Genomic DNA, 15583 nt, shown 5'->3' with positions numbered 1-15583 from the left:
GTTAAGTGCGAGATAAAGTCCAGTAAAGTCCGATTAAAGATATTCTGAGTGTCTTCAGTGAGGTAGTTGGTAGCTTCTTCTTCTTCCTCTTCTTCTTGCGTATGGCGTGCACAGCCTAAAGTTGTTGGACAACTTATTCTATTTGATCTTACTTGATTGTGCACGCCAGGTTGATTGCATTCGTCGAAACAGTGCGGACCGCATGAAGGTTGCAATCTCCCACCCCAGATGGTAGCTCAGGATTGCTCTCCAATTGATGAAGGAATGGTTGTGTCATCCTGATGGGAATAACTAACTACTTCCCAACTACCGTCACTATCGCAGAATCTCGGAAACCACAAGCTAGCTATACTGTGGGACCACTTTAGTTTAGTTTAGTTTAGAGATACAGCGCGGAAACAGGCCCTACGACCCATCAACTCCACGCTGACCAGCGATCCCGCACATTAACACTACCCTACACACACTAGGGACAATTTACACATACACCAAGCCAATTTACCTACCTACCTGTACGCCTTTGGAGTGTGGGAGGAACCCGAAGATCTCGGAGAAAACACACGCAGTCACGGGGAGAACGTAAAACTCCGCCCATAGTGGGGATCGAACCCGGGTCTTTGGTGCAGTAAGCGCTGTAAAGCAGCAACTCTACCGCTGCCCCAGCGTGCGGCCCACTTAAGGCCCACAGTGCCAACAGTCACCATTCTTGTGTATCCAGTGGTGAGCAATGAGTGCCAACCTTGTGAAGGATGCCTGTCTCCCAGCAATCGGAGAAACAAAAATGGTTGAGTTGATTTTAAGTCATATTCCAGCCCCCATTCCTGTGGATTTTAATTCAAGAATGAGATCACCCCTTTCATGTATACACTGTTAATGCTCAAGGTACTGCAGTCCACTTTCTGCTTATATTTCTTCCCCCCCCCATTCTGCTCCCCAGTCATTGCTTCGGCTTTCATTTAAAACGTTTTTCCAGCTTCCTAAGCCCGTCAGTAGTGTGACCAGCTCTGCAGTCTGCAGATATTGGGATTCTCAATGTGTTTGTGCACTGCCCTGCACATCTATCTCACTGCGGCTTGATGTTGCTCTGCTTTATTGAATTTGTGTTTTTTTTCCAAGCAGCCAGTTTGTTCAGTTAAAAATAAATAAATAATGTGGATGCTATTAGAGTACTTCAAGCCCATTTTGCCTCTGTACCGGGAGGTGATTGACGTCACTCAGTCTCGGGAAGTCATGCTTCACATTTTTCTTAAATAAGTGATGTCAAATTGCCTGGTACAGCTTCAGATGCTTTCCACTAGTTCAATAATGGATTTACTGCTGCTATGTTATTGACTGCATGTGTTATGGATGTTGCGAGCTCTAAGCCATGGCTTGAGACTCGTCTCCTTTTTGTGTATATTTTCATTAGAGAGCAAGATTAATGAATGTCCATCCATCGCCCCACTGTTGCACAGAAATTGCCTAGTCCCTGCTTGTGTTCAATTTTTGAATGACTTGGCCTTTGTAACTCATTCAGAAATCTCCTTGGAAACTTTAATTATTCAATCACGTCACAAATACTAAAAGCTCTTTTTACACAATAAATGAAGTCTGAGAATAGGATTCGATTTTTCAGTCACAGCCAAATGTCATTGAGAAAAGTGGGCGGATAATGGAAATGGTGGGTAATGGGGCATATTTGGGTCTAAATCACTGCTCCACGAGAAGTCTTCTGTCTCACCCATAGGATTTGCAGTAAATAGGTTTACAGATTACCAGGGTTATTGTAAGGTGAAATGTAGATCCATCTAGCTCTTAAGAAAAAGATATAAGATGCTTGCCGATCGAAGATGCTGAAGATTTAGAAGATTGGTGAACAATAATGATTACCTCCTGATAATGCGATGCATAGCTCTATTTGATGTATACACAAGAGACTGCAGATGCTGGTAAAGCACAATGTGCTGGAGGAACCCATGGGTCAGGCAGCATCTGGGGAATGTCCTGACCCGAAACGTTGCTTGTCTATTCCCTTCCCAGATGCTGCGTAACCCATTGAGTTCCTCCTACACTTTGTGCTTTTCCCAATTAGATGCATATGGACTGCTTGTGTATGTGACATGGAAGAAGCATTCTCAGTCACAGCAATAACTCAGCTGACTTTGTAAAAGCAGGAAACCAAGCACAAATTAGTTTGATTAACCAAAATTGTAGTTTAACCAAATAGGTTGAGTAATCAAAATGTTTATTTGGGTAAGCTTCAATATGTTCAATATGGTTCAATATGTTCGTAAGCAGCTTCATCAAAGCAGGTACAAAACTCTTGTCGACACAAGAAACTGCAGACACTGATTTACAGAAAAGACACAAAAGCCTGTATCCACACTGTAGAAACTTAGAAACATAAAATATAGGTGCAGGAGCCCTTCGAGCCAGCACCAACATTCAATATGATCATGGCTGATCATCCAAAATTAGTAAACCGTTCCTGCTTTTTCCCCATATCCCTTGAATCCGTTATGTTTTTGTAGTGAACGAAATCTACGCGCGTCAACAGCCTGTCGCTTTGTGTCCATCTTCAAATGACGTCACGCGCTCCAGACAGCTGGGCGTACACATGTAATCGCGCTCGACCTTCGCGGGACCGTCTTGGCTCAACGCGACCACGAGGTCACGTAATTTGCGTGCCAATGACACGTAGGTGGGACTGGCCCTTAAGTGATACTTGAGCTGGAGGATCCGCAAGTATCTTCTTGAATAGACGAACAGGCTCAAGGAACCGAATGGCCAACTCTTGCTTCTTCTTTCATAGAGTCATAGAATGATAGAGTGTGGAAACTGGCCCTCATGCCCAACTTGCCCATACCGGCCAACATGTCCCAGCTACACTAGTCCCACCTGCCCGTGTTTGGTCCATATCCCTCCAAACATGTCCTATCCATGTACCTGTATAACTGTTTCTTAAACATTGGGATAGTCCCTGCCTCAACTATCTTCTCTGGCAGCTTGTTCCATACACCCACCACCCGTTGTGTGAAAAAGTTGCCCCTCAGATTCGTATTAAATCTTTTCCTCTTCACCTTAAATCCATGTCCTCTGGTCCTCAATTCACCCACTCTGGGCAAGAGACTCTGCATCTACCCGATCTATTCCTCTCATGATATTATACACCTCAATAAGATCACCCATCAGCCTCCTGCGCTCCAAGGAGTCCCAGCCTACTCAACCTCTCCCTATAGCTCAGACCCTCTAGTCCTGGCAACATCCTCGTAAATCTTCTCTGTACCCTTTCCAGCTTGATAACATATTTCCTTTAACATGGAGCCCAGAGCTGAACACAATACTCTAAATGCGGCCTCACCAACATCTTATACAACTGCAATATGACCTCCCAACTTTCATATGCTCTATGTAGCATGTTTCAAGTGCTAGTCACTTAGCAGAAACCACAATGCATCATACTCCCTAATCTGTATTAAATTCCAAGAACTGATGGGAGGGAGATATCCACAGGGCAGAGCATCTTGTGTCAGAACGATAACATTAGGAGCTTTATTTTTGCAGGGAGGAAAGGGATCAGAGTTATAAGGGATTCTCTACTAGGGGGATTAGACAGGGGTTTCTAAGACAGGAGAAGTGATTCTGGGTAAAGCTATTCAAGAAAAATAGCACAGGGAAAAAAAAGAATGGGGATTGGAAACACCGATTAAGGAGAATATTTCTTGGGTATTTTTAAGGTAGAGTTTAGTTTTGTTTAGTTTAGAGATAATAATAATAATAATAATAAATTTTATTTATTGGGCGCCTTTCAGACATCTCAAGGACACCTTACATAGGTTAACAGGAATATAAACATATAATCAGAAAATAAATAATAAAGACATCACAGAAACACAAATTAAAAACAGAAATCAGTCCAAAAATCAAAAATCAAAAACACAATGTGAAGAGAGAGCAGCGGCAGCTAAAGCGCGCCAGCATCCACTCTCCCTTCACGGCAGCCATCTTGGACAAAGACTAACAGGATTACCTTACAGACAAAAAAAAAATCATCCCCCCACAATGGACACCACAGTCGGGGAAGGCACAATATCCAGTCCCCATCCCCAATTTCACCCAAAGTCAGGCCTATTGAGGCCACCGCTATTGCCTCTACGGAGGCCCGATGTTCCTGGCCGTTCTCACCGGGTGGTGTTGCCCCGGCGTCGGGAGAGTCCTCTCAGCGGCTGAGCCACCTGGAACGGCCGCTTTCTAGCTGGAGACCGCGGCTTCCGAAGCCGACAAGGCCGCGCCGGTTTGGAGCTCCCAGGCTCCCGATATTGAAATCGGCGCCGCCCGCTCCGCTCCGCAGTCCCGCAGCCCGGAGAAAAAACGCAAAAACAGGCTCTTCGGCCCACCATGTCCCCACCGACCAGGGGTCACTGCACATTAACACTACCCGACACACACTGGGGAGAATTTGTTTTACATTTATACCAAGCCAATTAACTTACAAACCTGTACGTCTTTAGAGTGTGTGAGGAAACCAAATATATCTCAGAGAAACCCCACGCAGGTCACGGGGCAACATAAAACTCTGTGCAGACAAGCGCCGTAGTCAGGATCGAACCTGGGTCCCTGGAGCTGTAAGGTAGTAGCTCTACTGCTACGCCACCGTGCCAATCTGGAGATTGACAGATTCTTGATTAATAAAGTTGTCAGGGGTTATGGGGGGAAGGCAGGAGAATGGGGTTGAGAGGGTAAGATGTGATTGAATTAACGGCATAGACTCAATGGGCCGAATGGCCTAATTCTGCTGCTATGTTTCAAATCTGAGAGAGTGGACGTCCAAAATTAATGGGACAGTTTTGTAGTCCGAAAAACCATAGCCACCTAGATCACACCAATGAGATACTATCAGTCACTAAATGGTGGGAAGGTTAGTGAGGAGTAAATTGCAGGGAAGTTGCAGGGATGAGTAAAAGCTACATAATAGTGAAATGAGGATTATCAATCACCTAAATATGGACTGCAATAGTAGTGGCACAAGGAGCACAGAGGGGGAGGAGGTCCTGGTGTGCATTCAGGAAAATGTCCCTGGTCAGTACATTTCTGGCCCAATGCAGACAGTTGTGGGAAAAGAACCTTGAATTGTTGAGCATGTTGACCTTCATAGAATCAATAAATATAAATTAATTAAAACAGTTACAGAAAAGAGTTCATATCAATCTCAGGTAAGAATAGGTATACAGAAAAAGGCCAGTTTCTATGTGTTGAGAATAGATTTTGCATACCGGTAGGTATACTGAAATAAAAACTTGGAAGGTAAAACTATTATTGATCTGTATAAAGCCCCTCAAGTGAAAATAAGTCAATTACAGTTTAAGTTTATTGCCATTCCTATGAGGGAAGTGGCAAACTAAAGCAAAAAGGAAAGCTAAAGTGGGAACTATTTCAGAAAAAAAAGAATAGATGATAGGTAGACACAAAATGCTGGAGTAACTCACCGGGCCAAGCAGCATCTCTGTAGAAATAGAATGGGTGACGTTTTGGGTCGAGACCCTTCTTCAGACTGATGTCAGGGGAGTGAGGATTGTTAGCCCACTTCCCTGACATCAGTGTGAAGAAGGGTCTCGACACGAAACGTCACCCATTCCGTCTCTCCAGAGATGCTGCTTGACCTGCTGAGTTACTCCAGCATTTTGTGTCTACCTTTGATTTAAACCAGCATCTGCAGTTCTTTCCTACACAGTATATGATAGTTGCCAAATTGTTCATATAAGCGAGAACTAAGACAATTAATAGAAGTAAAAGAGGAAATGAAAGAAGCAAGAACAGCAAGCAGAGGCAAGACTGGTGATGAATATAAAATGGAATCCAAAAAATATTTTGTAAGTTTATGAACAGGGTAAGGGTAGTAAAGCCCCTGCCCTGCTTAGGAAACCTGAACAGAAACCTCTAGTGACCTTGCGCCTCACCCAAGGTTTCCGTGAGGTTCTCAGAGGTTCCCGGAGGTTTTGGTCACTCTTCCTAATGGTTGAAAGTGGTTTCCGTGTAGTCGAGGCTTCTTCAATGTTCCTGCGATTATTTCGACAAATTCAAATCCGGCCTCGACTAAAAATAGGTTGCCGTTTGGTCGAAGCCAGTGGAGTGGGGTTGCTATTTACTTACAGGCAGTCGAAGGCAATCTCCTTAGCTGACCGGCCATTTTAATTGGCTCATTTGAGTTTTCAGCAAAGATCCTGTAGGATCTTTGGTTTTCAGGACCTAGAAGATCCGCCGGAAGGTAAAATGCCCACTAACTTTATTAAACTTCTTAAAGCTGTCTCCACTCCTTCTCCCCCCCCTTCTCTCTCCTCTTCTCCCCCCTTCTATCTCCACTCTCTCCCCTTCTCTCCCCTTCTCTCTCCCCCTTCTCTCCCCCTTTTTTTCCCCTTCTCTCCCCCCTTCTCACCCCCTTTCCCCTTGTCTCCCCTTCTCTCCCCTTCTTTCCCCTTCTCTCCCTCCCTCCCATGCTCTCTAAAGGACTAGGACCGCCTTGACCTCACCATCTCCATCGCAGGTGATAGACTTCTGACCGACATCCACTACAAACCCACTGACTCCCATGGCTATCTGGACTACACTTCTTCCCACCCTGCTTCCTGTAAGGACTCCATCCGCTACTCCCAATTCCTCCGTCTATGTCGCATCTGCTCCACGGATGAGGCGTTCCACACCAGGGCATCTGAAATGTCCTAATTCTTCAGGGAACGGGGGTTCCCCTTCTCCACCATAAATGAGGCTCACACCAGGTTCTCTTCCATATCCCGTAACACTGCTCTCTCTCCCCATCCCCCCACTCGCAACAAGGGCAGAGTCCCCCTAGTCCTCACCTTTTACCCCACCAGCCGCCACATACAATAAGTAATCCTCCGTCAGTTTCACCACTTCCAACGTGACCCCACCACTCGCCACAACTTCCCATCTCCCTCCATGTCTGCTTTCCGCAAAGACCACTCCCTCCGTAACTCCCTTGTCAATTCTTCCCTTCCCTCCCCTACCACCCACTCCCCGGGCACTTTCCCTTGCAACCGCAAGAGATGCAACACTTGTCCCTTTACCTCCCCCCTTGACTCCATTCAAGGACCCAAGCAGTCGTTCCAGGTGCAACAGAGGTTCACCTGTATCTCCTCCAACCTCATCTATTGCATCCGCTGCTTTAAATGTCAGCTGATCTACATCGGTGAGACCAAGCGGAGGCTTGGCGATCGTTTCGCCGAAGACCTCTGCTTGGTCCGCAATAACCAACCTGACCTCCCGGTGGCTCAGCACTTCAACTCCTGCTCCCATTCCGAATCCGACCTCTCTGTCCTGGGTGTCCTCCATGGCCAGAGCAAGCAACACCAGAAATTGGAGGAAAAGCACCTCATATTCCGCTTGGGGAGTCTGCATCCTGGGGGCATGGACATTGAATTCTCCCAATTTTGTTAGCCCTTGCTGTCTCATCCCCTTCCTCAGCCCTCCTGCTGTCTCCTCCCATCCCTCAGCCCTCTGGCTCCCCCTCCTCCTCCTTTTTCCTTTCTTTTCCCCCCCACTCCCCATCAGTCTGAAGAAGGGTTTTGGCCCGAAACGTTGCCTATTTCCTTCGCTTCATAGATGTTGCTGCACCCGCTGAGTTTCTCCAGCATTTTTGTGTACCTTCGATTTTCCAGCATCTGCAGGTCCTTCTTAAACACTCTAAAGGACTTACCATGCTCTGTGGCAGCCATTCCGTTTACCTTCCTCTTCATCGCACAGACAGCGCTCCTCCGCTGTCCCTGGCCGTCGCGGTGTGTGTGTGTGTGTGTGTGTGTGTGTGTGTGTGTGTGTGTGTGTGTGTGTGTGTGTGTGTGTGTGTGTGTGTGTGTGTGTGTGTGTGTGTGTGTGTGTGTGTGTGTGTGTGTGGGTGTGTGTGTGTGTGTGTGTGTGTGTGTGTGTGTGTGTGTGTGTGTGTGTGTGTGTGTGTGTGTGTGTGTGTGTGTGTGTGTGTGGGTGTGGGTGTGGGTGTGGGTGTGGGTGTGGGTGTGGGTGTGGGTGTGGGTGGTCGGTAGCAAAGATCCTATAAGATCTTTGGTCAGTAGATGCAGCTCACGCTTCGGTCGAGGCTTTCCAGGCGAGTGACCAAAACCTCTGGCGACTCATGGAAACCTTGGGTGGGGCGCAAGGTCACCAGAGGTTTCCGTTCAGGTTTCCTAAGTGGGACGGGGCATTAGAGGGCTGCACATTGTTACAGCTGGTATAGCTGCTGCCTCACAGTGCCAGAGTGCCGGTTTCGATCCTGACCTTGAGTGCTGTCTGTGTGGCGTTTGCGTGTTCTCCCTGGGACGCCTTGGGTTTTCTCTGGGTTCTCCAGCTCCCCTCCACATCCCAGAAGATTTTTGGGTTTGCAAGTTAATTAGCCTCTCTCAAAATTGCCCCTAGTGCGTAGGGAGTGGATGTGAAAGTGGGGTAAGAAAACTGGTGTGAATGGGTGATTAATGGATAGTGAGTGTGGTCTCGCTGGGCTGTAGGGCCTGTTGTTATCGGCTGCTCTCAGGCAACTGAGCCACCTACCAACAGCTAGAGAGCAGTCCTGAACTATTGTCTTCCTCATTGGAGACCATCGGACTACCTTTGATTAGACTTTACTGGCTTTACCTGGCACTAAAATGTATTAACGTTATTCCCTTCATCGTGTATCTGTGCACTGTGCATGGCTCAATTATAATCATGTATTATCTTGCCGCTGATTGGCAACAACAAAGCTTTTCACTGTACCTCGGTACACGTGACAATAAACTAAACTAAACTGAATGCTATATCAATCAAGAAAAGTGGAGTTGATTAAGAAGTAAAATTACAGACCAAACTGGAAATATATACATGGAAGCAAAGGGCGCACATGAAATATGAAAGATGGCACCAGAACAAGACGACTCTTTGTGTACTGATCCCAGAGGAGGGTCAACTTTCATCTGATACAATCTCTACTTCTGTAAACCTCATTCTACCAGTAAATCTGGAGCTCTATTTACTCTCACTATATATATTACTCTTTCACTTTGCTCCATCTATTGTAATTGAGTTTGGCTTAATAGTATTCACACTCATACTCATACTTATTTTATTATCCAAGTATGTTTTGCAACATACGAGGAATTTGATTTGCCATGCAGTCATACTAATAAAAAAGCACCAGAACACACAAATACATTTTAACACAAACATCCACCACAGTGACTCCTCCACATTCCTCACTGTGATGGAAGGCGAAAAAAAGTTAAATCTCTTCCCTTCTTTGTTCACCTGTGGTCGGGGGCCTTGGGCCTTCCGTTGACGGGACGATCTTGACTCCCGTAGCCGGCGGCAGGCCCTCCACGTCGGGGCGATCAAGCTCCTGCATCGGGGGGATGTCAGTTTCCCGCTCCGGGCGATCAGACCCCGGGTCGGGGCTTGTTGGACATTCTGCTGTTTTGGAGCTCCCGATGGTCTCTCCAGAGGCTGCAAGCCCTTGATGTTAAAGTCCGCAGGCCGTGGATGGAGCGTCGATCCCAGGCAAAGAATCGGCTCCGATGGTAAGTCCACGCCCCGCGGTGCAGCTCAAAGTCAGTCCCGAGCAAGGCCTCCACGATGTTAGGCTACAGAGCGACCAGAGATACGACCAGGAACACAATCACATCTCCGGCAAGGTAAGAGATTGAAAAATTAATGTATAGTATTATCTGATTTGATTGCATTTAGTTTAGTTTAGAGATTCAGCAATGGAAACAGCCCCTTCGGCTTATTTAGACTAGTTTTATTCTACACACTAGGGTAAATTTACAGAGGGGCAATTAACCTGCGAACCCCATGTCTTTTGGATGTGGGAGGAAACCGGAGCACCTGGCCGAAACTCACGCGATCACGGGGAAAACATTGAAACTCTACACGGACAGCACCTGAGGTCAGGATTGAACCCAGCTCTCTGGCAGAGTGAGGCAGCAGCTCTAGTGCTGTGTCACTTTGCCACTCAGTATGCAAAACAAAGCTTGACACTGAACCACGGTACACGTAAACGGATAATTATATCAGAATTCACTAAGGGAAATATTCCAGTGGAGTCTCAGTAGAAGGAAATGTAATTGTGATTCTGCATGGGCTAGATGCTGCTGAAGAGAAAGTACTAAAGGATAAGCTGCACTTAGTGGAATAAATCACCTGGTACTGATGGCAGGCTTTCTAGGTTAATGAGGGAAGCAAATAGCTGAAACCTTGGCTTTAATCTTCCAAACATCAGTGGGCAGGGATGGTGCCTGAGGATTGGAATGTTTTTTAATGTTATATCCTTGTTCAAAAAATAATCCTAGTAACTACAACACAGTTAGCTCAACCTTAGTTACAGCAAAAATTATATAAACAATTTATCAGAGACAGATTTAATCCTCATAATCGTAGATAGCTGGGGAAAACCTGTTCAAGGGGAATCAGTTCTAACAAAATATATATATATTTTTTTTGATGAAGTAATAGAGGGGGGATGTTGAGGGAAAGGTGGTTAATATAAAATGACACAAAGTGCTGGAGTAACTGAATGGGTCAGGCAGCATCTCTGGATAACATGTTGTGTAAACAAGCATCTGTGGTTCCTTGTTTCGACAAGTTAACATAATACCGATGCAACATTCCAAAAAGTTGTTGACAAAGTGGTAGATAATACAATTACCATCAAGATGGAAGTGTATGGAGTAAAAGGGTCAAGGGGCGGCATGGTGGCGCAGCGGTAGAGTTGCTGCCTCACAGCGCTTTCAGCTAGATCTTCGCTTTCCTCCCACACTCCAAAGACGTACAGGTTTGTAATTTAATTGTATAACTGTAATTTGTCACTAGTGTGTGTAGGATGGTGTTAATATACAGGGATGGCTGGTCGGCGCGGACTCGGTGGGCCGAAGGGCCAGTTTCCGCGCTGTATCTCTAAACTAAACTAAACTAAACTAATAGAAAAGTAGCCACATCAGAGGAGAGCACCAAAGGCAGTGGAGTATTGTGTGCAGTTTTGGTCTCCTAATTTGAGGAAGAACATTCTTGCTATTGAAGGATTGCAGTGTAGGTTCACCAGGTTAATTCCCGGGATGGTGGGACTGACATACAGTGTATTCAGAAATTATTCAGACCCCTTCACTTTTTCCACATTTTGTTACATTACAGCCTTATTTTAAAATTGATTAAATTCATTTGTTTTATGATCAATCTACACACAATACCCCAGAATGAAGAAGTAAAAACAGGTGTTTAGAAATGTTTGCAAAGTAATTAAAAAGAAATGTGAAATATCACATTTACGTAAGTATTCAGACCCTTTGCTATGACACTCAAAATTGAGCTTAGGTTCATCTTGTTTCCATTGATTATCCTTGCGATGTTTCTACAACTTGATTGGAGTCCACCAGTGGTAAATTAAATTGTTTGGACATAATTTGGAAAGGCACACACCTGTCTATATAAGTTCCCACAGTGCATGTCAGAGCAAAAACCAAGCAATGAAGACAAAGGAATTGTCTGTAGTCCTCCGAGACAGGATTGTGTCGTGACACAGATCTGGGGAAGGGTATAAAACTATTTCTGCAGCATTGCAGGTCCCAAAGAGCACAGTGGCCTCCGTCATTCTTAAACGGAAGAACTTTAGAACCACCAGGACTATTCATAGAGCTGGCCGCCCGGCTAAACTGAGAAAATGGGTGAGAAGGGCCTTGGTCAGGGAGGTGACCAAGAACCCGATCGTCACTCTGACAGAGCTCCAGAGTTCCTCTGTGGAGATGGGAGAAATTTCCAGAAGGACAACTATATATGCAGCACTCCACCAATCAGGCCTTTATGTTAGAGTGGCCAGACGGAAGCCACTCCTCAGTAAAAGACACACGACAGCCCGCTTGGAGTTTGCCAAAAGGCACCTAAACAAGATTCTCTGGTCTGATGAAACCAAGATTGAACTCTTTGGCCTGAATGCCAAGCGTCACGTCTGGAGGAAACCAGGCACCCGCTCATTACCTGGCCTATACCATACCTACGGTGAAGCATGGTGGTGGCAGCATCATGCTGTGGGGATGTTTTTTCAGCGGCAGGAACTGGGAGACGAGGGAAAAATGAAGAGAACAAAGTACAGAGAGATCCTTGATGATCTGCTCCAGAGCGTTCAGGACCTCAGACTGGGGCGGAGGTCCACCTTCCAACACGACAACAACCCTAAGCACACAGCCAAGACAAAGCAGTAGTGGCTTCGTGGCAAGTCCGTGAATGTCCTTGAGTGGCCCAGCCAGAGCCCGGACTTGAACCCGATCGAACATCTCTGGAGGGACCTGAAAATAGCTGTGCATCGATGCTCCCCATCCAACCTGACAGAGCTTGAGAGGATCTGCAGAGAAGAATGGGAGAAATTACCCAAATACAGGTGTGCCAAGCTTGTAGCGTCATACCCAAGAAGACGAGGCTGTAATCACTGCCAAAGGTGCCTCAACAAAGTACTGAGTGAAGGGTCTGAATACTTAATTAAATGTGATATTTCAGTTATTTTTTCTGAATTACTTTGCAAAAATTTCTAAACACCTGTTTTTGCTTTTTTATTATGGGGTAGATGTGTGTAGATTGATGATGATAAAAAATGAATTTAATCCATTTTAGAATGTCTGTAACGTAGCAAAATGTGGAAAAAGTGAAGGGGTCTGAATACTTTATGAATGCACTGTACGGTAAAAGAATGGATCGACTGGGCTTATATTCACTGGAATTTAGAAGGATGAGGGGATCTTATAGAAATATATTAAAATCTTTATGGATTGGACAGGCTAGGTGGAGGAAAAAATTTCCAGATGTTGGGGGAATCCAGAACTAGGTGTCACAGTTTAAGAATAGAGGGTAGGCCAATTAGGATTGAGATGAGGAAAAGCTTTTTCACCCAGAGAGTTGTGAATCTGTGGAATTGTCTGCCACAGAAGGCAATGGAGGCCAATTCACTGGATGTTTTCATGAGAGAGTAAGATATATCTCTTAGGGCTAATGGAATCAAGGGATATGGGGAAAAGCAGGAACGGGGTATTGATTTTGGATGATCAGCCATGATCAAATTGAATGGCGGCGCTGGCTTTCTATGTTTCTATGCTTCTATGAACCTTACCGTAACCCAGAGAAGTTCTGTACTTTTTTTGGCAGATGAAAAAAAATATTTTTTGGTTCAACATACTTCTTGAGTGATTTTCCAATAACCCGACACTTAGCCCCCTCCTATTTGCTCACCAAACGTCAGCCTTTGCCCAGGACATTATCATTTGCTTAACTCCTTTGACAAATTTGCATCCCAGCAATGCTACTGTTAGCGTTCCTTGGTTAATTGAGTTAAACCATTGAAAGGATGAGGAGAGACATTGTGATTTTATGAGGAATGAGACAATTTAGATATGAAGTGAACCAGAGAAACCAGTCTCTTTAGAAGTTAACAAAGATGTTCAAAATTCTCTGTAGTTCTGATAGAAAAAAAATCAAAACCCTATTAGTTCCACTAAATTGGTACTTGGAAGTCAATCTTAGGAGCATCGCTGACAAACCAAAGTGTTTTGTAATGTTATTATATCCATATTGTGAACCATTTATTTCCCTTCCAGGGTCCTCTGTCAAGGTCAGATCATAGAAAATAAGGGGAAGGTGACAAGAGTCAGTGCAAGGTAATTAAAAAGCAGATGTAGAAATGAGGAACTGCAGATGCGGGTTTACAAAAGAAGACATCGAGTGCGGGATTATCTCAGCAGGCCAGGCAGCATCTCAGAAGAACGTAGATAGATGGCGTTTTGGGTCAGGGGCCTTCTTCAGACTGATTGTGGGGTGGGTGGTGGAGAAAGTTGGAAGAGAGGAGGGGAAGGACAAAGCCTGGCATGTAATAGGCAGACACAGATCATGAGGCTTATTTGAAAGGCAGATGGTTGGACAAAGGCCAGAGATGAAAAGACAGAAGATGTGAGAAAAGGATTAAGGATTTGTGAATAGTGAAGTCAGAGGAGGGAAGGAAGGGGATGTTGAATGGGAGAGTGGAAGATGGAGCACAGAGGAGAGTGTGGGGGGGGAGGGGGTTATATGGGGGAAGAAAAAGAGGAATGGTATGTAGTTGCCTAAATTGGAGAATTCAATGCTCATTGTTGGGTTGTAAGCCACGCTAACAGAATTTGAGGGTTCCTCCAGTTTGCGTGTGGCCCAGGACAGAAAGGTGAGTATGGAAATGGGAAGATGAGTTAACATGGATAGCAACCAGAAGATCATGCAGACCTGCATATGCGGTCTGATGTATTCAGTTTTACCAAGCAGCAACAGGTATCTTTAATCGCTAATGTGGAGCTTTATTTACTATAAGCGCTAAATTGTTAGAGTTTGCAGAGAGATTATAAGTGACTTCCCTAATAATACAAGCTTGTCGAACAACTAAAATTGTTGGAAATGAATAGCAGTCGATCAGCATCTATGGAAAAATAAAATCTTAATGTTTCAGGTCAAAGACCCTCACGAGTCAAGAGGGTTTTATTGGGCACCTCTAAGGAATCTGCTTTATCGAGTTATGAAATGCCCACTCAGAAACACATAATGTCTGAAGCAAAAATCATCTGATCTTTGAATAGTGGTGAGTAAAAAGATATATTAAGTATGGGACAGACACAAAATGCTGGAGTAACTCAGTGGGACAGGTAGCATCTCTGGAGAGATGGAATGGGAGACCTTTCTTCAGAATTATGAAGAAGGGTGTCGACCTGAAATGTCATCCATTCCTTCTCTCCAGAAATGCTACCTGTCCCGCTGAGTTACTCTAGAATTTTGTGTCTGTCTTCGGGTTAAACCAGTACCTGCAGTTCCTTCCTACAATATTAAATATGGGATTGGAATGGGACTAAACGGATCGTTCGTTTATCGAATGGGAGGCCCATCGATTATTATTGTTGTGCTTATGGGCAGAGTGTCAGCAAGGGTTCCACTGTGCGATCACTGTAGAGTCACACAAAACCTGCAAAAAATAGATAAATCACTGAATACGTCTTTCCAGAGATTGTGCAATTTATTTTGGAAGGAATTACATCAGACGAATGGGAGAAGTCTCACAGCACTGTGATTCCAGATCCTGCTTGACGTTTTTGCAGACAGATTTTTGGGGGAGATTTATTTAACTCCATCTGCTTTTGTTCCTTTTCTTTGAAAATCATGCTGCATTTAAGGTTGAACAACCAATTGCAGCGCTTGAGGGGCCACAGAAGACATGGGTTGACATATGATGAGCGTTTGACAGCACTGGGCTTATATTCTCTGGAGTTTAGAAGAATGAGGGGGAACCTCATTGAAATGTACAGAATAGTGAAAGGCCTGGGTAGAGTGGATGTGGAGAAGATGTTTCCACTAGTGGGAGAGTCTAGGACCAGAGGTCACAGCCTCGGAATGGGAGGATTTTCCTTTAGGAAGGAGATGAGGAGGAATTTATTTAGTTAGAGAATGTTGAATTGGTGGAATTCATTGCCTCAGAAGGCAGTGAAACCCAAGTCAATGGATATTTTTTAAGGCAGAGATAGATAGATTCTTGATTAGTAAGGGTGTCAGGGGTTATGGGGAGAAGGCAGGAGAATGG

This window comes from Amblyraja radiata, chromosome 7, assembly GCF_010909765.2.
Source record: "Amblyraja radiata isolate CabotCenter1 chromosome 7, sAmbRad1.1.pri, whole genome shotgun sequence".
Taxonomy (NCBI): domain Eukaryota; kingdom Metazoa; phylum Chordata; class Chondrichthyes; order Rajiformes; family Rajidae; genus Amblyraja; species Amblyraja radiata.
Note: the sequence above shows the minus strand (reverse complement) of the source record.